The sequence below is a fragment of the Mobula hypostoma genome, chromosome 10 (genome assembly GCF_963921235.1).
Source record: "Mobula hypostoma chromosome 10, sMobHyp1.1, whole genome shotgun sequence".
In the NCBI taxonomy this organism is placed as follows: domain Eukaryota; kingdom Metazoa; phylum Chordata; class Chondrichthyes; order Myliobatiformes; family Myliobatidae; genus Mobula; species Mobula hypostoma.
This window is the reverse complement of record NC_086106.1, coordinates 86,757,092-86,778,288: the sequence shown is the minus strand read 5'-3', so window position 1 is coordinate 86,778,288 and position 21,197 is coordinate 86,757,092.

The window sequence follows — 21,197 nt, the reverse complement described above, 5'->3', positions numbered from 1 at the left end:
TTATTGGCATCCAGGGTTTCAAGCATGTCTAGCAATGTCCGGATGAACCTTTCAGGTTGAGGATCACCCTATGGTTGATATGGCATGGACTTTGACTTCTCAATTCTAGGCATCCCAGAAACTCATGTATGAGCCAACTCTCAAAAGCCCTTCCCTGATCACTGTGTATCCTCCTTGGGAGGCCATAATGAAAAATAATACTTCTCTTATAACACTTTGGCAACTGTGGATGGTCCCTGATCCTTTTTGGAGAAGGCTTGAGCATATCTGGTGTAGTGATCCATGGTGACCAAGGCATTTGCAATGTTACTGAAATCAGGCTCTTTGGAGAGGAAATTCATACACACTAAATCAAGTGGTCGCATACTTTATATAAGAGATAATGGAGCAACTTTCATAGGCAGTGTATTCCTCCAAACATATCAGATGAATGGCTTAGAGTACTCTTCAACCTCAGACTTCATTCAGGGCCAATCAAACTGGTCTTGGACCAATCTGTAGGTCTTGCCAAGTGACCTGAGTCATTATGAAGTGACTTCAGTTCAATTCTCTGATAATTCTCAGGCAAAACTAATTGGGAATGCTGAGATCTCTCTGGAGGAGATGTGACCCTGTATAAAACTTTGTTCCTCAAATCCAGTTCATCCCATTCCCTTATCAGCAGGGCGTTTTATCTTCTCAACTTAGACTATATCCCCTTTGACAGCAGATGACCAAATGGCATCTGCACAAGGGTCAGGTCGCTGGGCTCCTGTTAATTCCGCAGGACTCAAGGCAGACAACTGCTTCATATCCAGAGTTGTCAAGTTGCAATATGCTTGTCGAATGGCATGACTAGAAGCTTCTAAATCCAATGTCAGCACATCCTTTCTTAGTAAGGAGCCCAAAACTGCCCACAGTACTCCGTGAGGTCTTACCAGTGCCCTATAGAGCCTCAACATCACATCCCTGCTCCTATACTCTATTCCTCTAGAAATGAATGCCAACATTGCATTCGCCTTCTTCACCACCGACTCAACCTGGAGGTTAACCTTAAGGGTATCCTGCACAAGGACTCCCAAGTCCTGTTCCATCTCAGAACTTTGAATTCTCTCCCCATTTAAATAATAGTCTGCCCGTTTACTTCTTCTACCAAAGTGCATAACCATACACTTTTCAACATTGTATTTCATTTGCCACTTCTTTGCCTATTCTCCCAATCTATCCAAGTCTCTCTGCAGACTCTCTGTTTCTTCAGCACTACCGGCCCCTCCACCTATCTTCATATCGTCAGCAAACTTAGCCACGAAGCCATCTATTCCATAATCTAAATCGTTGATGTACAACGTAAAAAGAAGCGGCCTCAACATGGACCCCTGTGGAACACCACTGGTAACCGGCAGCCAACCAGAATGAGATCCCTTTATTCCCACTCTCTGTTTCCTGCCAATCAGCCAACGCTCTATCCACGTATGTAACTTTCCCGTAATTCCATGGGCTCTTATCTTGTTTAGCAGCCTCATGTGTGGCACCTTGTCAAAGGCCTTCTGAAAATCCAAATACACAACATCCACTGCATCTCCCTTGTCCAGCCTACTTGTAACTTCCTCAAAAAATTGCAATAGCTTTGTCAGGCAGGATTTTCCTTTAAGGAAACCATGCTGAGTTCTGCCTATCTTGTCATATGCCTCCAGGTACTCCGTAACCTCATCCTTGACAATCCACTCCAACAACTTCCCATCCACCGATGTCAAGCTAACAGGTCTATAATTTCCTTTTTGCTTCCTTGCCCCCTTCTTAAATAGAGGAGTGACACTTGCAATCCTCCAGTCCTCCGGAACCATGCCAGAATCTATTGACTTTTGAAAGATCATTGCTAATGCCTCCGCAATCTCCACAGCTACTTCCTTGAGAACATGAGGGTGCATTCCGTCTGGTCTGGGAGGTTTATCTACCCTTAGACTATTCAGCTTCCTGAGTACTTTCTCTGTCATAATTGTGACTGCGCACACTTCTCTTCCCTGATACCCTTGAGTGTCCGGTATACTGCTGATGTCTTCGTCAGTAAAAACTGATGTAAAATACTCGTTTAGTTCCTCCGCAGTCTCCTTATCACCTGTTACAATTTCTCCAGCATCATTTTCCATCGGTCCTATATCTACTCTTACCTGTCTTTTACTCTTTATATAAGCTTTCAGTATCCTCTTTGATATTAGCTCAACCCATAAGTATTCTGCACCTTCTGATCCTATGTCACCTCTTTCTAATGATTTAATATCATTTCTTACCAATAAAGCCAAGCCACCCCCTCTGCCTACCTGCCTATCCTTCCGATGCACCATGTGTCTTTGGATGTTCAGCTCCCAGAGACATGCATCCTTTAACCACGTCTCAGTGATGGCCACAATATCATACCTGCCAATCTGTAGCTGTACGACAAGATCATCCACCTTATTCCTTATGCTGCATGCATTTAAGTATAACACCTTAAGGCCAGTATTTGGTGCTTTTTGCTTTGATTGCACTGCAACTTTATTGCACTGCAACTCATCCCAATGGCTGCAAATTTGCCCCATCACCTGTCCTTCCTGACATCTTTACTGCTCATTATCTTAGATTTATTTCTGTTTTCTCCCTCCTCTGCTCTATCATCCTGGTTCCCATCCCCCTGCCAACTTAGTTTAAACCCTCCCTAACAGCTCTATGAAACTTTCCCGCTAGGATATTGGTCCCCTTCAGGTTCAGGTGTAACCTGTCCTTTTTGAACAGGTCATAATTCCCCCAGAAGAGATCCCAATTATCCAAGAATCGGAAGCCCTGTCCCCTGCACCAGTCTCTCAGCCACACATTTATCTGCCTGATTCTACTATTCTTGCCCTCGCTAGCACGTGGCACAGGTAGCAATCCTGAGATTACTACCCTGGAGGTCCTGCATCTCAGCTTCCTTCCTAACTCCTGGAAATCCCTCTTCAGGACCTCCTCCCTTGTCCTATCTATGTGATTGGTAAACATGTACCAAGACAGCTGGCTGCTCACCCTCTCCCTTCAGAATATTCTGGACCCGATCCAAGACATCCCGTACCCTGGCACCTACGAGGCAACACACCATGCGGGTATCTCTATCAGGCTCACAGAATCTCCTGTCTGTTCCCCTGACTTTGGAATCCCCTATGACTACCGCATTCCTCTTCTCCCTCCTTCCCTCCTGCACAACAGCGCCAGGCTCAGTGCCAGAGACCTGGTCACCGTGGCTGTCCCCTGTCAGGTCATCCCCCCCAACAGCATCCAGAGCAAGATATTTGTTGCTGAGGGGGATAGCCACAGGGGTGCTCACCACTAGCCGAGCATTTTCCTTCCCTCTCCTGACAGTCGCCCAGTTTTCTGACCCCTGTAGCCTAGGGATGACTATCTCCCTGTAGCTCCTGTCTATCACCTCTCCACTTTCCCTGATAAACTGTAGGTCATCAAGCTGCAGCTCCAGATCCCTAACACGGTCTCTGAGGAGCTGCATCTCGGTGCACCTGGCGCAGATGTGGCCATCAGGGAGGCTGGAGGTCTCCCAGGATTCCCACATCTGACACCCTGAACAAAGCACTAACCCTGCAGGCATGCTATCTAATTCTACAAGAATGAAACAAGGAAAAATAACTCTACTCACCGACTTACCTTGCCAAACACACGAATCTTTTAAACCGTTAGCTCGTACAGTTAGCTGTGTGAGCCCTGCTGATCCTCTCTGTCGGGGCCAATTCGCCAAGGGGAGAAAAAGAGATTTGGTGCCTTGCTCTCGCCTCTTCCTGTTACCGCCTAAGCCCGTTGAGCCAAAGCCCTGCACTCTGCTACCACTCACTCTGCTGCCCGCTCTGACCATGTCATATGACAGCTTGCCCTTCACAAATTGCCCCATCTTTAATTAATTTATCTCAGTTTAATGGCCCCTTTACGGCACAGGCAATGCAGTCGTCTACCTAGTCTGAAAATGTAGGTTGAAAATTTCTCCTCTTTCTCTTGGAATATGTGCCTAAACTTCATCATAAGATCAGCTGGGCTGTCTGTCATGCCAAAAGTGTTTTCTAAATACTTGCATATAATTCACAGACATGACCAATGGGTTCTCTGCCTTAAGGGCCTCACCACCTCTCTACCAGTTGCTTTTTTTAATATTATCTGAGCACTGCCACTCATCCAGTCTCTGCCCAAGCCTTATATTCTTCTTCCTCATCAGGGGTGGGCTTGACTCCAGAGAACACTCCCAGCCTATGATAACTTTGGCTCTCTGCCGGTACACTTTGACATTTATCAACCAGTGATGTAATAGCCCGTCATCATAATGCCTTACAAGGCGCCATACAAAAGACTGTGTGGCGTGCCACTCCTCACACAGACAGCAGGTGGCTGCTGACTCACAAAGTGTTCATCTGCCCTTTCACAGGTTTTGTTTTCAGTCCTGCTGGGTGCCTACACACCCTCCTCCCTGGTTAACTGAAGTGCACCAGGGGGTGTGCCAGTTGAGTCGCAAAAAACCTGACCCGAGGCAGGTAGTACTGGGCTACGTAGTACCAGTAGCAAGGAAAGGCCCTGACCTGACTCCCAGATGATGAGTTTGGAGAAGGACATAAAGATACGGAAGGCGCTGGCGTGGAGGGCTATGAACGACATGGAGGAAATCTGGAAGTCGAACCTGAATAGAGAGCTTAAAAAGAGGATTTTCATAGCAGTCATAGAGTCCATTCTCACATACAGATGCGAGACGTGGGCACCCACCAAGACGATGCGAAAGTCTCTAGATGGTTGCTATACACGAATGCTCTGGATGGCTCTTGACGTGAGTTGGCAACAGCACATGACAAACATCGAGCTCTATAACAACCTACCAATGCTCACCACTAAAATCGAGGCGAGAAGACTGCAACTAGCGGGGCATTGTCTACGCCACCCCGAGCTACCTGCCAGCCTAGTCATCATATGGGAGCCCAAGCATGATAGGATGAACCCTGGGTGCCCTCCCAAGGCTATGGTCAACACGCTCCTAGAAGACAGCGGCGCGGCTAATATAGATGAACTGAACAGACTGATGAGGGAGAGGGAGAAGTGGAGAGTCCATCATCGTGCCCGATGCCGGCCCCCTAGGCCTGAGTCGATGTAGTAGTAGTAGATGTAATAGCGGAAACCAGCTCAGAATTTAAATCAACCGCCAAAGGACCCATTGGACACTTCAAACCAGACAACTCTTTTCCCACACATCACAGAAACAAAAACAACTTGTCTTTGAAGTCTTACCCTCAACTAAATTCCCCCATTCTCTAAAAATATGGACTGCACATGGGCTCACCTCTCTAGGCTCCCCTATCTTATCAGGCAGTGTGACTTCAGAACCAATTTCCCCCGGGATCAATAAAGTATGACTATGACTATGACTATCACTGATACCCTGGACTAACACAACATCATTATCCACTGATTGGTCAAAATGCTGCTTAATCAGTGTAACTTTTCCTTATACCTCTATAGAACTCAGCACTCTTTCACCTCACTTCCATCAAACTCTGCTAAAATACACAAATAAAACACCACAATAAATCACTTAATCAATCATTAGACAGCACTCATGCAGCATCGGAAATCCCAGATGAGCCCCACAAATGCAACCCTCTCACCAGGTCTCGTACACCAGCTTGGCTTGCTAGCTGACTCTGCTAACAGCCATGTGTCTCAGCGGTGAGAAGGTCACCTTTCATAAGTAATGTACGTCTAGGGTCGGTATGATTTGGGATTCAACCAAGCAGGTATGTCGGGATGTTACAATTAAAGGAACCATATTCCATGCCATCCTGATTGGATGACACAACATTACTAAGTTGAACAATATGGCTCCTTATCTTTAGCCAAAGCCAAAACACTCTTACCAGCAGAACACACTGCTTATATAGAAAACTGCTAAAATAAGATACCTCACAGCATAGCAGTAGAAATCTTAACCAGGGCATTACATAGGCTTGATCTTTATGCTCGTAGTGGTTAGCATAACATTTTACAGCACCAGCAATCAGGAGTTTGTACTGTATGTTCTCCCCATGACCATAAAGTTTGTTCCCACTTTCCAAAGACACAGAGGTTAGAGTTAGTAAGTTGTGGGCATGCCGCTTGGAGACACCTGCAGGGTTCCCCCAGAGTATTCTCGGACTGTATTGGTCATTGACACAAGCGCCACATTTCACTCAATTTTTTGAAGTTTTGTTGTACAGTACATGTAGCAAATAAAGCTCATCTTTAATCTTTATTTTATTCTCCATACTTCTGGTCATTTACAGATCTGTAGCTTTATTTTTCCTACCCTTCTCTCTTTTTTGGCATGTACCCAGACTGTTACTGAACTATTTCCATTTTAATTGCATATAAAATTTATCAGGAAAAATTGCCACTGAGCCTTCCATGTGATTGACCTGAGCCTGAACTATTCTTATCTGACTCAAGTTTTGCCCTTTCCAATTGAATGTTTTTATATTGGAATAGTTCATAACTTTTCATATCTATTCTAAATGTTCTGATTGTGATTTCCCAGATGTTCCCACCAATACTTCCTGACTTGGCTCAATTAATTTTCAAGATTCAAGGCCAGGAACATTGTTTTCTTTGTTGGACCAGGAACATGCTGATCAGGCAAGTTATGTTGAACACAATTCAGAAACTTCTCTTTTTCTCTTAACCAATCTCTAGCACAGCATATCCTTTATAGCTAAAGACCCACCATTATCACAGACCTATGGCTTCTGTGGGCCTTTGTTTCTCAATATCTTAACTACTTATTGGTAGCCTATAAAATTGGCCAATTTTTCACAACATTATGAATTTACATTTTTATTATGACTCTTGAATAGAAACAACATCTGCTAGTGTGGTCAATTTTCTTCAAAATTTAAACAGAAATATACACCATGGTAGTGTAAAAGTTAGTGCAATGCTTTTACAGCTCAGACGGTTGGAGATCGGAGTTCAGTTCCAAAATCATCTGTAAAGAGTTTGTACATCCTCCCCATGAACACGAGGATTTCCTCTGGGTACCCTGCTTTCTACCCACAGTCCAAAGACACACCGGTTCGTAGGTTAGTTGATCATTAGAAATTGTCACAGGATTAGGCTAGGGTTAAATCAGTGGGTGGGTTGCCGGCAGGCTCAGCTCAAAGGCCCAGAAGGGCCTATCCTGTTCTGTATCCCTCAATAATAAATTATGTATTCAACATGAATAGTAGTGGATATCTTGAATACTGTTGCAACAGCAGAAACAAATCGAATTAGTTGAACCACATTAGAGAGAATAATAAGAATCCATCAAATTTGACAGACATTAAGCTGAAGAGTAAAGACATTGCTCAGAATCAACTAACAAAATACAACAAAAAAATCCCATGTTTGAATAATTGATATATGAAGGTCCAATAGTTCAGGGCAGGTCGGACTTCTCTCCTTTCTTGAACATGGTCATGATTACAGATATAGAACATAGAACATAGAACACAGACTAGTACAGCACATTACAGGCCCTTCAGCCCACAATGTTGTGCTGACCCTCAAACCCTGCCTTCCATATAACCCTCCACCTTGAATTCCTCCATTAGCCTGTCTAGTAGTCTCTTAATCCAAGGGTCCTCAACCTTTTTTTGCATTGTGGACCGGTTTAATACTGACAATATTCTTGCGGACCAGCTGACCCCAGAGGAGGGGGGGAGGGTTGCCAATGGACAGGAGTAGCAGTCAAATACGCTGGGTTTACCCCAAGAAAGACAATGACCATGAAGCCTTGCGCAGGCACCAGTGCGCGTGCGTGTATGTGTCACTTTTGCCCTGCAAATCGTTTTTATCGATTCTATTCGGGGACGGGGGTTGTTAATCATGACCGGAATATAGGTCATAAGTGGCTAATACTGTACACTCAATTTCGTTCCTAAAAGGGTTTATCTAACGAATTTAATATTAAACACACAGCGCATATTTTCCTCACATGAACATAGTGATAAGTCAATTATCAGGGGAGGACAGGGGAGCTTGAAGTAAGTGTTGAACGAACTTCCAGTAGAAGTGCTAGAGGCAGGTTCGATATTATCATTTAAAGAAAAATTGGATAGGTATATGGACAGGAAAGAAATGGACGGTTATGGGCTGAGTGCAAGTCGGTGGGACTAGGTGAGAGTAGAATTCAGCACGGACTAGGAGGGCAGAGATGGCCTGTTTCCGTGCTGTAATTGTTATATGGTTATATAAGTAAGTCAATAGCATCATAACATTTTAAGTAACGTTTGGATATTAAACACACAGCACATATTTTCCCCGTATGAACATATAAAATCATTGCAACGCACCAATATCGCTGAATCAGTGGGAGCCCTGGGCTGAATACTTGTTTTCCTGCAACAACACGGTCCTATCGAGGGGTGATGGGAGACAGGATACTCGAAGGAGGTTCCTTATGTCCAGTCTATTCCGCAATTTAGTTTTCGTTGCATTCATTGTAGAGATATGTTGGAAATGGAAGCAACGTTTTCAGTGCTTTCGTGGCTAACTCAGGATATTTAGTCTTGACTTTGATCCAGAATGCCGGCAGAAACATTATGTCAAACATAGTTTTCGGCCCGCCGTCATTTGCAAGCTTGAGGAGTTGATCTTTCTGCGCTGACATGGATGACGCGGAGGTAATGACCTCGCTTGCATTCAAGTTCAACAGTGGGCATGACAGGGAATGAGGAAAGGTGCAGCTGAGTCATATTCTTTCCTTGCGGCCTGGTAGGCACATGCTTTGCGGCCCAGTGGTTGGGGACCACTGTCTTAAACTTCACAAGTGTATCTGCCTCCACCACTGACTCATGCAGTGCATTCCATGCACCAACCACTCTCTGAGTAAAAAAACCTTCCTCTAATATCCCCCTTGAACTTCCCACCCCTTAAAGCCATGTCCTCTTGTATTGAGCAATGGTGCATTGGGGAAGAGGCGCTGGCTATCCACTCTGTCTATTCCTCTTATTATCTTGTACACCTCTATCATGTCTCCTCTCATCCTCCTTCTCTCCAAAGAGTAAAGCCCTAGCTCCCTTAATCTCTGATCATAATGCATACTCTCTAAACCAGGCAGCATCCTGGTAAATCTCCTGGGTACCCTTTCCAATGCTTCCACATCACTCCTATAGTGAATCGACCAGAACTAGACACAGTACTCCAAGTGTGGCCTAACCAGAGTTTTATAGAGCTGCATCATTACATCTCGACTCTTAAACTCTATCCCTCGACTTATGAAAGCTAACACCCCATAAGCTTCCTTAACTACCCTATCTACCTTCAAGGCAACTTTCAGGGATCTGTGGGCATGTACACCCAGATCCCTCTGCTCGTCCACACTACCAAGTATCCTGCCATTTACTTTGTACTCTGTCTTGGAGTTTGTCCTTCCAAAGTTTACCACCTCACACTTCTCTGGGTTGAACTCCATCTGCCACTTCTCAGCCCACTTCTGCATCTTATCAATGTCTCTCTGAAATCTTCGACAATCCTATACACTATCTACAACACCACCAACCTTTGTGTCATCTGCAAACTTGCCAACCCACCCCTCTACCCCCACATCCAGGTCGTTAATAAAAATCATGAAAAGTCGAGGTCGCAGAACAGATCCTTGTGGGACACCACTAGTCACATTCCTCCAACCTGAATGTACTCCCTTCACCATGACCCTCTGCCTTCTGCAGGCAAGCCAATTCTGAATCCACCTGGCCAATATTCCCTGGATCCCATGCCTTCTGACTTGCTGAATAAGCCTACCATGTGGAACTTTGACAAATGGCTTACTAAAATCCATATAGATCACATCCACTGCACTACCCTCATCTATATGCCTGGTCATCTCCTCAATGAACTCTATCAGGCTTGTTAGACACCATCTGTACTTCACAAAGTCATGCTGACTGTCTTTGATCAGACCATGATTCTCTAAATGCCCAGATCCTATCTCTAAGAATATTTTCCAACAGCTTTCCCACCACAAACATAAGGCTCACTGGTCTATAATTACCCGGACTATCCCTACTACCTTTTTTGAACAAGGGGACAACATTCGCCTCTCTCCAATCCTCTGGTACCATTCCCTTGGACAACGAGGACATAAAGATCCTAGCCAGAGGCTCAGCAATCTCTTCTCTCGCCTCATGGAGCAGCCTGGGGAATATTCTGTCAGGCCCCGGGGACTTATCTGTCCTAATGTATTTTAACAACTCCAACACCTCCTCTCCCTTAATATCAACATGCTCCAGAACATCAACCTCACTCATATCGTCCTCACCATCATCAAGTTCCCTCTCATTGGTGAATACCGAAGAGAAGTATTCATTGAGGACCTCACTCACTTCCACAGCCTCCAGGCACATCTTCCCACCTTTATCTCTAATCAGTCATACCTTCAATCCTGTCATCCTTTTGTTCTTCATATAATTGAAGAATGCCTTGGGGTTTTCCTTTACCCTACTCACCAAGGCCTTCTCATGCCCCCTTCTTGCTCTTCTCAGCCCCTTCTTAAGCTCCTTTCTTGCTTCCCTATATTCCTCAATAGACCCATCTGATCCTTGTTTCCTGAACCTCATGTATGCTGCCTTCTTCCACCTGACTAGATTTTCCACTTCACTTGTCACCCATGGTTCCTTCACCCTACCATTCTTTATCTTCCTCACGGGGACAAATTTATCCCTAACTGATCTCTAAACATCGACCACATGTCCATAGTACATTTCCCTGCAAAAACATCATCCCAATTCACACCCACAAGTTCTAGCCTTATAACCTCATAATTTGCCCTTCCCCAATTAAAAAATGTCCTATTCTCTCTGATTCTATCCTTTTCCATGATAAAAGAGATAGAGGGAGGGACGGGGAGGAGGGGTGGCATTACTGCTCAGGGATACTATTACAGCTGCAGAAAGGGTGGATAATGTAGCAGGATCCTCTTTTGAGTCAGTATGGGTGGAAGTCAGGAACAAGAAGGGAGCAGTTACTCTATTGGGGGTATTCTATAGGCCCCCTGGTAGCAGCAGAGATACAGAGGAGCAGATTGGGAGTCAGATTTTGGAAAGGTGCAAAAATAACAGTATTGTTATTGTTATCATGGGTGACTTTAACTTCCCTTATATTGATTGGCACCTGATTAGTTCCAAGGGTTTAGAAGGGGCAGAGTTTGTTAAGTGTGTCCAGGACAGCTTCCTGTCACAGTATGTGGACAGGCCGACTAGGGGGAATGCCATACTAGATCTCGTACTAGGTAATGAACCGGGTCAGGACACAGATTTCCCAGTGGGTGAGCATCTGGGGGACAGAGACCACCACTCCCTAGCCTTTAGCATTAGGATATCCCCATAAATATCATCCACTGCGGGTATGGAGTTGTGACAAAAGCTCTTCATTGCTAAGTTTTAGCATTTCAACAGTGACATCATCTGCTCCCAGGTCCTCATTAATTTTCATTTGTGATATGGTGTTCTCGGTAGTTCAGGAGCACTCACAGGATGGACCTAAATATTCAATATGGAATGCAGGAAGGGCAGTCTTGTCACTCAAAACATTCTGAGAAATGTAAGGGAAAAGATTACCAGGTGGACCAAGGAATAGATTCAAGGATGTGCTTAAAAGTCTCCTTGTAGAGATACAACACCCTGGTTATTGCTGCAAATTCTGGTCCATCATTGTTCAAAGCAGTGAAGGAGCCATCAGGATAAGATTGAGAACCTTTAGGCCATGCTTGAAAGTCTCTGCATAAATGACGGAAGGGGAACACCACCTTTAACTACCCATGCACCTACCCTACTAGCAAAACCCTGTCCCATCAGTGGAAGAGTCTGTAGTTCCAACATTGACTTCATGAGAAACTTTAGACGGTGGCGGTAAGTCTTCCTAGATCCTAAAGGACCGCCTAAGAATTAATGGCAAGGAAGATATTACTAGTGAGAATTGGAAATTCTACAATTTTGTGAACTTTTTGCAGCCTTCCTCTGATAGCTTGACAGAATCTGCAGATCTGCACATAAAGTTGTGACCACATGAATAAACTATTTCAAATAAAATCACATACACATTATTTTGTTTCATTTTTCAGTATTTGGTCACAGTTCTATTTCTCTATTCCATTTTCATACCTGTTGGTACAGAAAAATCAAATCTCTCTGGTCAAGCCCCCGCCAACCCCCGATTGTTAGTTTGGTACTTCCAGTATCGAATAAGACATAGGAATTTAATAGTGAAAGAAAAGGTTGAGCTAGCCAAACTGAAAGATGACTGATCTATTAAATTCTGACCCACTTTCTTTTCAGGAATCCAAATGCAGTGGATTAACATATAATGATTTCAGAAGAAGATTAAAGTACTCTTACACTGGACAACAAAGCTTTTGCTTCCTGACGCTTTTGGGCATATCTTATAGATTTTGGGCTGCTGATCATGAACATCACCATGAAATTTCTCTATCACGCACCATTTTTTTGACACTGCCAATATTTGTTATTTCAATTCATTATTCAAGTTAATTAAAATGTTGCTCACGATGTAAGGTGAAAAGTTTTCTATCATGTCCAAGCATACTAGGCTTGCTTAGGCAGGGCAAAAGCTGCATGGCAGGACAGTTTTATAAAAGCTATTAAAGCATCACTATGCTTTGAATTTACATGTATACCCATTTTGTGGTCACATTGTTGCATGTGCACAGGGCATATGAAAAGTACTCATTATAATAAAGTAATTACATTTTCAGGAGTATTTGTGATAGCAAATATCTCATCAATGTTACAACATCTGCAATACATTCTCTTATATTTGTGGTGAGTATATACTTCAATCTCAAAGACGGAGCATCATTCCTCTTATTAAAAAAGCCTCTGAGCTCTACTTTGGGTATAAAATTGGCAACCTAGACAAAGCCTGGGATCCTCACATTTGCTGTGCAATATGCACTGTTAGTCTTAGAGCTTGGCTTAGAGGTACTCAGAAGTCAATGCCATTGCTGACCCAATGATATGGCGAGAGCAGAAGGATCATGTGACAGAATGCTACTTCTGTCTGACCAGTGTGTCTAGTTTCTCTGCACAAAAACAAGAAATCCATTGAATGCCTTAATCTCCTTTCAGCCATGAGACCTGTGCTGCATGTCGATAGTCTTCCAGTACTGAAGACAACAGAGACGTGGTGTCGAGAGGAGGCAGATGAAGATACCATGATGCACAAGAAAGGAATGGAAAATGACATTGATGCTGATACAGATTTTGAGTCCTTTATGTCAAATACTCCTCATCTGATGACTCAATCTGAGTTAAATGATCTAGTCAGAGACTTGGGTTTGTCAAAGGCAAAGGCAGAATTACTGGGTTAAAGACTGAAAGGATGGAACCGCTTTCACCAGTATCAAAAATTTCTGTGAAGGAGTTCGATATTTGAGACAGATGTTTCCCGAAATAACTGATGCCAAGATTAAGAAAGGCATTTTTGTTGGTCCACATATCAAACAGGGCATCAATGACAGGCAATTTGAAGAACTTCTAGTGGGACCCAAGAGAATCGCATGGAAGGCATTTAAAGATGCTGTTGAAAATTTTCTTGGCAATTGCAAAGCACAAAACTACATGCAGCTGGTTGACAATATGCTTCAAACATACAAATACATGAAGTGCAAGATGTCACTCAAGATCCATTTTCTGCATTCCCAATTAGACTTCTTGTCTGCAAATCTTGGTGCTGTCAGTGACGAGCAGGGTGAACGGTTTCACCTGGACATTGTGGTCCTAGAGAAACATTAGCAGAGAAACTGGAATCCATCAATGCTGGCTGATTATTGTTGGACACTAAGTGAGAAGCCTCAGACACTGAGCTTAAATGAAAATCATCAACAAAATATTTTTAGTTTAGTTTAACTATTGCAAAGCCTCAGCACCATTATGTAACTAAACACATTATATTCGATAAAAGTTAACTTCTTGTTTCTCCAAATTGCTATGCAATATAAGTAGTCTGAAATTTTATTTTTGCTCAACTTCAAGCGGTTTATCATAACCATAAAAAATTTCTGAGGAAGCAGCACCTTCAAAAAAAATTGCTGTCCATTGTTAATCTTTGATCATCAAGGCAGTTCAGAAGCAGTCAAGAAGCTGTGACAGAATACATAATGATACATTGTTCTTGTTTTATCAGGAGAGATCTTACTGATCTAAATGCAGTTTTATTTAGATTTTTGAATACTTCAGAAAGCACTAAAATATTAAAACATTACTATTGCTACTCGATCTTTGTCATATTGCGTACTCATGAATTATTGCATTTGCTGAGGCTGTCATAGTTGTATTGTATTTGCACAATTTCCTCTATGAGTGAATGAGTTCAAATAGCAGAATCACAGTGAACTTAAAAAGAATGTGGGAAAGATACTCCTGGTGGGTTTACACAGGAATTTAGTTCAACTATAAAGCTAGGGAAACAAAATTTTCCTTCAGGGTAAGTAAAACACTAAGTAATCCGGCAGAAAAAAATATTTTAAACTTATTTTTTCTATTAGTTAAAGTAATTAATGGAGATATGGCAGAGTATTGGAGTCCCATAGAGTGCTGAAGTGGGAACTCCAGGATTTTTCCAGTTTCCTGGACCACCACAGGTGCATGAACTGTCATCAGCTGAAAGACTTTGAACTCTAAGCCCCAGTTGATTTCATTATGTTTCCTAGTTAGCACAGTTCAGGAAGTAGCCATTCTGTAGTCCAAGAGAATGCGAGCAGAGAGGGAATGGGAGGAAAACTAGACAAAATAAAAAGAGCAGGAGACCTTCAGAGCGTCATACTCTTTAACCAGAATTCAATTCCATACACTGAGGGCTTTAATTAAGACTATTACACCATGTATGTCTCGGCTGTACAGGAAAATAACAGAAAAGGAACAAAGCAAAGATATGCAAAATTATGAGGGAGGAATTAGATAGGGTAAGAATCTTTATCCCATGATGGGTGTGTCCAAGACAAAAAGGCATATGTTCAAGGTGAGAGGTAGGAAGTTTAGAGGGGATCCAAGGGGTATTTTTTTCACACAAAGATTAGTTGGAATCTGGAATGTGCAACCTAAGAAAGTGGTGAAAGCAGATACTCTCACATTTAAGAAACATCCAAACAAATATTTCAGTCATCAAGAAATAGAATACTATGGATCTAATGTGAGTAAATATGGTTAATATAGATATGTTTAATGGCTGGTTTGGATCTGGTAGTCTGTATGACTGTTTCTGTGATCTATGGCTCCGATAGTTTAGAAGTTATAGCAGATTAATGTGTTCTCTCCTCAGTGCCAGAGTTATGGATATCAATAAATGGCTGTAGAGCATAAAGGGAAAAGTGAAAAACTAAAAGTTCTGATTTATGTTACTGGCAATAACGTAGCTAGAAAAGGGATGAAATCTTACAGAGTTAGAAAACAGGTTAAGAAACAACATCTCTGAGCCCTCCGGATTTGTTTTCTATCATCCCAAAGATGTACTGGAGGAGTAAGTAAATCACTTTTTTATTTCCAGTAATGGTAAAAATCATCTAAAAGAATTGAAGAGGAGGTGATGATCATATATGAAACAAAATGAGTTGTTAGGAAATACAGAGAGGGAGAACGGGACAAATATAATTGTTGCCTGGGAGTGGGCATCAACTTGATAGGGCTTGCTCTTTATTAAAATGATGAAATGGAGAAATATGCACATACACTTGCTGCTATTGCAGAGAAGATAGAGGAGTCCAACTTGGTGACTGGTGAATTGGCATAGTAAATTTAGGGAATATCTCTCAAATAGAAATCTGTGGAACTTCAGACAAGACTCTTCAATGAACCCATGCTATGATCATGCAGACTGTTGCATTAAGAAAGAATATATGGCATCTCATCCATGAACATATCTCATCGTTCCAGAATTCAGTATAGAACCATTAAGCTGCTCTTCAGTTGAGTCGTGGCAGTGATGGGCTCAAGCCCAGAAGATGGGTTATAGTCTTCTGGGGTGCCAACCCACTTTCTCTTAATAGGTACTGATAAATAATAGAACCCAATCGGTAGAGGTGCAACAGGCATTTAAAGTGCTAGTAAATGCAAATAAACTAGTTTGGTGATATTGTTGGCAGCAGGGGGTCAGTGAGATACTGTATGAAGAATTACTGAAAATTAAAAGAACACTGCAGTTGCTGTAAGTAGGATGCAGACCCTTCTCTGCATTTCCATGACAACCATCAAGCAGCCTTGTACATTAATCCTACATAAATTAATTTTATTTGCAATAAAAGCCTAACATAAGAAGTTTTGTTCAGCTGCATGAAAAAAGAAGTGAACTTTTCAGGGTGAAGAACTTTTTTACTCTTTCTTAGTCCCATCTTGCCAATGAATTGATACTTTGACACAAGGTCATTCTCAGCATTGGTCAATGGTGCTTACAGTCGGTCTGGTGATGGATGCTTGTCTCCAGAGTAACTACTATAATTTTCCTGAACTTTTCCATCATCAAAAGATGACTAGTAAGTCTCTTCCATGGCTCCTCCTTGCACCTGCTAATAGTTGCTAAGTGCAGTGAAGGCTGTGGTGTGTCACGATAGTCCACACATTTATGGCTGCAGAGTAAAGGCTCCATTCAGGTCTCTCAAACCCACAAAACAACTTTTCAACTGCTGATGGCTTGCTTGGTGGTTATGTTTCTCAGTCTATAATGCATCTTATCAGAAGGATTCATCACAATTTCTGGGATTCACATTTGTGGTCATCTGCCAGAGTAATTAGAGCCTCCGCAGATACAATTCTTTAAATAGCTTTCAGATATGCTCCCAAATACTTTTGCATGCCTTGTGCCTCCTGTGAACTCATCCCTTCATTTGATCTCTCTGCTGCCCCTTAGTTTTCTACTAATCCTACAGAGCTATTCTCATATACGCACATTGCCCAGCTTTCTGATGATCCAACAATAGATCTTAGTATAGCACAGTATTGCTGCTTTGCATTATCATTGGTGTCCTGCTCCAGTGTCTTCCGGTACACCCACTCCACCCATTCCAATCCTAAAATTTTTAAAATTAAAGGCGCCAAACGTATGAAAACATTTGTATTGACACAGGAACTCAAATGAGGCAGTGGCTGTAATTAATGAGGTTTATCCAGGTGGGACAATAACTGATTTAAAATATCCACCCAGCTTATTTTTGTTCCCCTTTGAACGACAGGTCTCCCCAACCCCTGAGAAATTTATGTCAGAGATGCAACAGTTCCAGGGTATAGTTCCATGAAAGTGCAATGAAATTCAGTTTGAAACATTAAAGTTAACTTCTCATAAGGATAAATAGTGCTGCATTATCAGCACCCCATCTTCACTGATCATTGCCTTTGATCTGGAAATGTCACAGTTAAGCTTGGAAGTGGAGGTATTGCAAAGATAAACCAAAGATCTCAGCATCCCACCTACACGTACCCATGTGCTCTTGGGAATGAAAATCCTCCCTTTACTGTCTCCACGTAACCATGTAGGCAAGGTGTCAGAGCTCTGCAGTGCTCACGGTAAAACTGCAGGGGGAGAAAGTGGTGATTAAAAGCTGTTACTGAAGCACTGGTATGCACATAATGAGAGATACCCTATCCGACTGTGTTCAGCTACATTGGAAACAATTGAGATTGCAGTCCATTTCCTACAATTCACTTGTAACGATCTGAGGTTTTTTGGTAATTTGCAGGTGCTGGTTGAATATTTCATCCTTGAGCTCACACATTCTGCATATAAACATCAAAATCAGAATCAGGTTAAGTACCACCGGCTTATGCTGTGAAGTTTGTTGTTTTTCAGCAGTGGTACATTGTAATACATAATAATAAAAATGACAAATTACAGTAAGAAGTCTATATTAAAAATAAGTTAAATAAATAATGCAAAAAGAGAGCAAAAATAGTGAGGTAGTGTTCATGAATTCATTGCCCGTTTAGAAATAGTGAGGGAAATCAGTGGGGACGGATGAATGGACAAGGGAGTCGCATAGGGAGCAATCCCTGTGGAAAGCAGAATGTGGGGGGGGTGCGGAGGGAAAGATGTTCTTGGTGGTGGGATTCCACTGATCTGACTCCTGGCACTTATCCTTGCAAGCAGAGCAAGTGCTACACCTGCCCCTACACCTCCGCCCTCACTACCTTTCAGGGCCCCAAACAGTCCTTCCAGGTGAGGCGACACTTCAACTATGAGTCTGTTGGGGTCTGTTCAGTGCTCCTGGTGTGGCCTCTTGTATATTGGTGAGACCTGGCGTAGATTGGGAAATCACTTCGGAGAGCACTCTGTCCACCAGAACAAGTGCAATCTCCCAGTGGCCACCCATTTTCATTCCACTTCCCATCCCCAGTCTGTCACGTCAGTCCGTAGCCTCCTCTACTGTCATGATGAAACCACACTCAGGTGGGAGGATCAACATTTTATATTCCGTCTGGGTAGCCTCCAACCTGATGGCATGAACATCGATTTCTTGAACTTAGAAACATAGACACATAGAAAACCTACAGCACAATACAGGCCCTTTGGCCCACGAAGCTGTGCCGAACATGTCCTTACCTTAGAAATTAACAAGGGTTACCCATAGCCCTCTATTTTTCTAAGCTCCATGTATCTGTCCAGGAGTCTCTTAAAAGACCCTATCATATCCGCCTTCACCACCATTGCTGGCCGCCCATTCCACGCACTCACCATTCTCTGCATAAAAAACTTACCTCTGACATCTCCTCTGTACCTCCTTCCAAGCCCCGTAAAACTGTGCCCTCTTGTGCTAGCCATTTCAACCCTGGGAAAAAGCCTCGGACTATCCACACGATCGATATCTCTCTCATCATCTTATACACCTCTATCAGGTCACCTCTCATCCTCCACCACTTCAAGGAGAAAAGGTCGAGTTCACTCAACCTATTCTCTTAAGGCATGCTTCCAAATCCAGGTAACATCCTTGTAAATCTCCTCTGCACCCTTTCTATGGTTTTCACATCCTTCCTGTAGTGAGGTGATCAGAACTGAGCATAGTACTCCAACTGGGGTCTGACCAGGGTCCTATATAGCTGCAACATTACTTCTTGGCTCCTAAACTCAGTCCCACGATTGACAAAGGCCAATGCACCATATGCTTTCTTAACCGTAGAGTCAACCTGTGCAGCAGCTTTGAGTAACCTATGCATTCAGACCCCAAGATCCCTCTGATCCTCTACACTGCCAAGAGTCTTACCATTAATACTATATTCTGCCATCATATTTGACCTACCAAAATGAACTACCTCACACTTATTTGGGTTGAACTCCATCTGACACTTCTCAGCCCAGTTTTGTATCCTATCAATGTCCCGCTGTAACCTCTGATAGCCCTCCACACTATCCACAACACCTCCAACCTTTGTGTCATCAGCAAATTTACTAACCCATCCCTCCACTTCTTCATTCAGGTCATTTGTAAAAATCATGAAGAGTAGGGGTCCCAGAACAGATCCCTGAGGCACATTACTGGTGACTGAACTCCATGCAGAATATGACCCGTCTACAACCACTCTTTGCCTTCTGTGGGCAAGCCAGTTCTGGATCCGCAAAGCAATTTCCCTTTGGATCCCATGCCTCCTTACTTTCTCAATAAGCCTTGCATGGGGTACCTTGTCAAATGCCTTGCTGAAATCCATATACACTACATCTACTGCAACTGAGTTGGTGCGTGGCCAAGTGGTTAAGGCGTTCGTCTAGTGATTTGAAGGTCACTAGTTCGAGCCTTGGCAGAGGCAGCATGTTGTGTCCTTGAGCAAAGCACTTAACAACACATTGCTCAGCGACAACACTGGTGCCAAGCTGTATGGATCCTAATGCCCTTCCCTTGGACAACATCAGTGGCATGGAGAGGGGAGACTTTCAGCATGGGCAGCTGCCAGTCTTCCATACAACCTTGCCCAGGCCTGTGCCATGGAAACTTTCAAAGGCACGCAAATCCATGGTGTCATGAGACTAACGGATGCCTATAAAATAAACTGCACTACCTTCATCAATGTGTTTAGTCACATCCTCAAAAAATTCAATCAGGCTCGTAAGGCACGACCTTCCTTTCACAAAGCCATGCTGACTATTCCTAATCACATTATGCCTCTCCAAATATTCATAAATCCTGCCTCTCAGGATCTTCTCCATCAACTTACCAACCACTGAAGTAAGACTCACTGGTCTATAATTTCTTCAGCTATCTCTACTGCCTTTCTTGAATAATGGAACAATATTTGCAATCCTCCAATCCTCCAGAACCTCTTGAGTCCCCATTGATGATGCAAAGATCATTGCCAGAGGCTCAGGACTCTCTTCCCTCACCTCCCACAGTAGGCTGGGGTACATCTCATCCGGTCCCGATGACTTATCCAACTTGATGCTTTCCAAAAGCTCCAGCACATCCTCTTTCTTACTATCTACATGCTCAAGCTTTTCAGTCCATTGTAAGTCATTCCTACAATCGCCAAGATCCTTGTCCGTAGTGAACACTATTCCTTAAGTACCTCTGCTATCTCCTCTGGTTCCATACACACTTTTCCACTGTCACACTTGATTGTCTTATTCTGCCACACCTTATCCTCTTGCTCTTCACATACTTGTAGAACGCCTTGGGGTTTTCCTTAATCCTGTCTGCCAAGCCCTTCTCATTGCCCCTTCCAGCTCTCCTAATTTCTTTCTTAAGCTCCTTCCTACTAGCCTTATAATCTTCTAGATCTCTATCATTACCCAGTTTTTTGAACCTTTCATAAGCTCTTCTTTTCTTCTTGACTAGATTTACAAGTCTTTGTACACCATGGTTCCTGTACTTTACCATCCTTTCCCTGTCTCATTGGAATGTACCTATGCAGAACTCCACACAAATATCCCCTGAACGTTTGCCACATTTCTTCTGTACATTTCCCTGAGAACATCTATTCCCAATTTATGCTTCCAAGTTCTTGTCTGATAACCTCATATTTCCCCTTACTCCAATTAAACACTTTCCTAACTTGTCTGTTCCTATCTGTCTCCAATGCTATGATAAAGGAGAGAGAATTGTGATCACTATCCCCAAAATGCTCTCCCATTGAGAGATCTGATACCTGACCAGGTTCATGTCCCAATACCAGATCAAGTACAGCCTCTCCTCTTGTAGGCTTATCTACATAATGTGTCAAGAAACA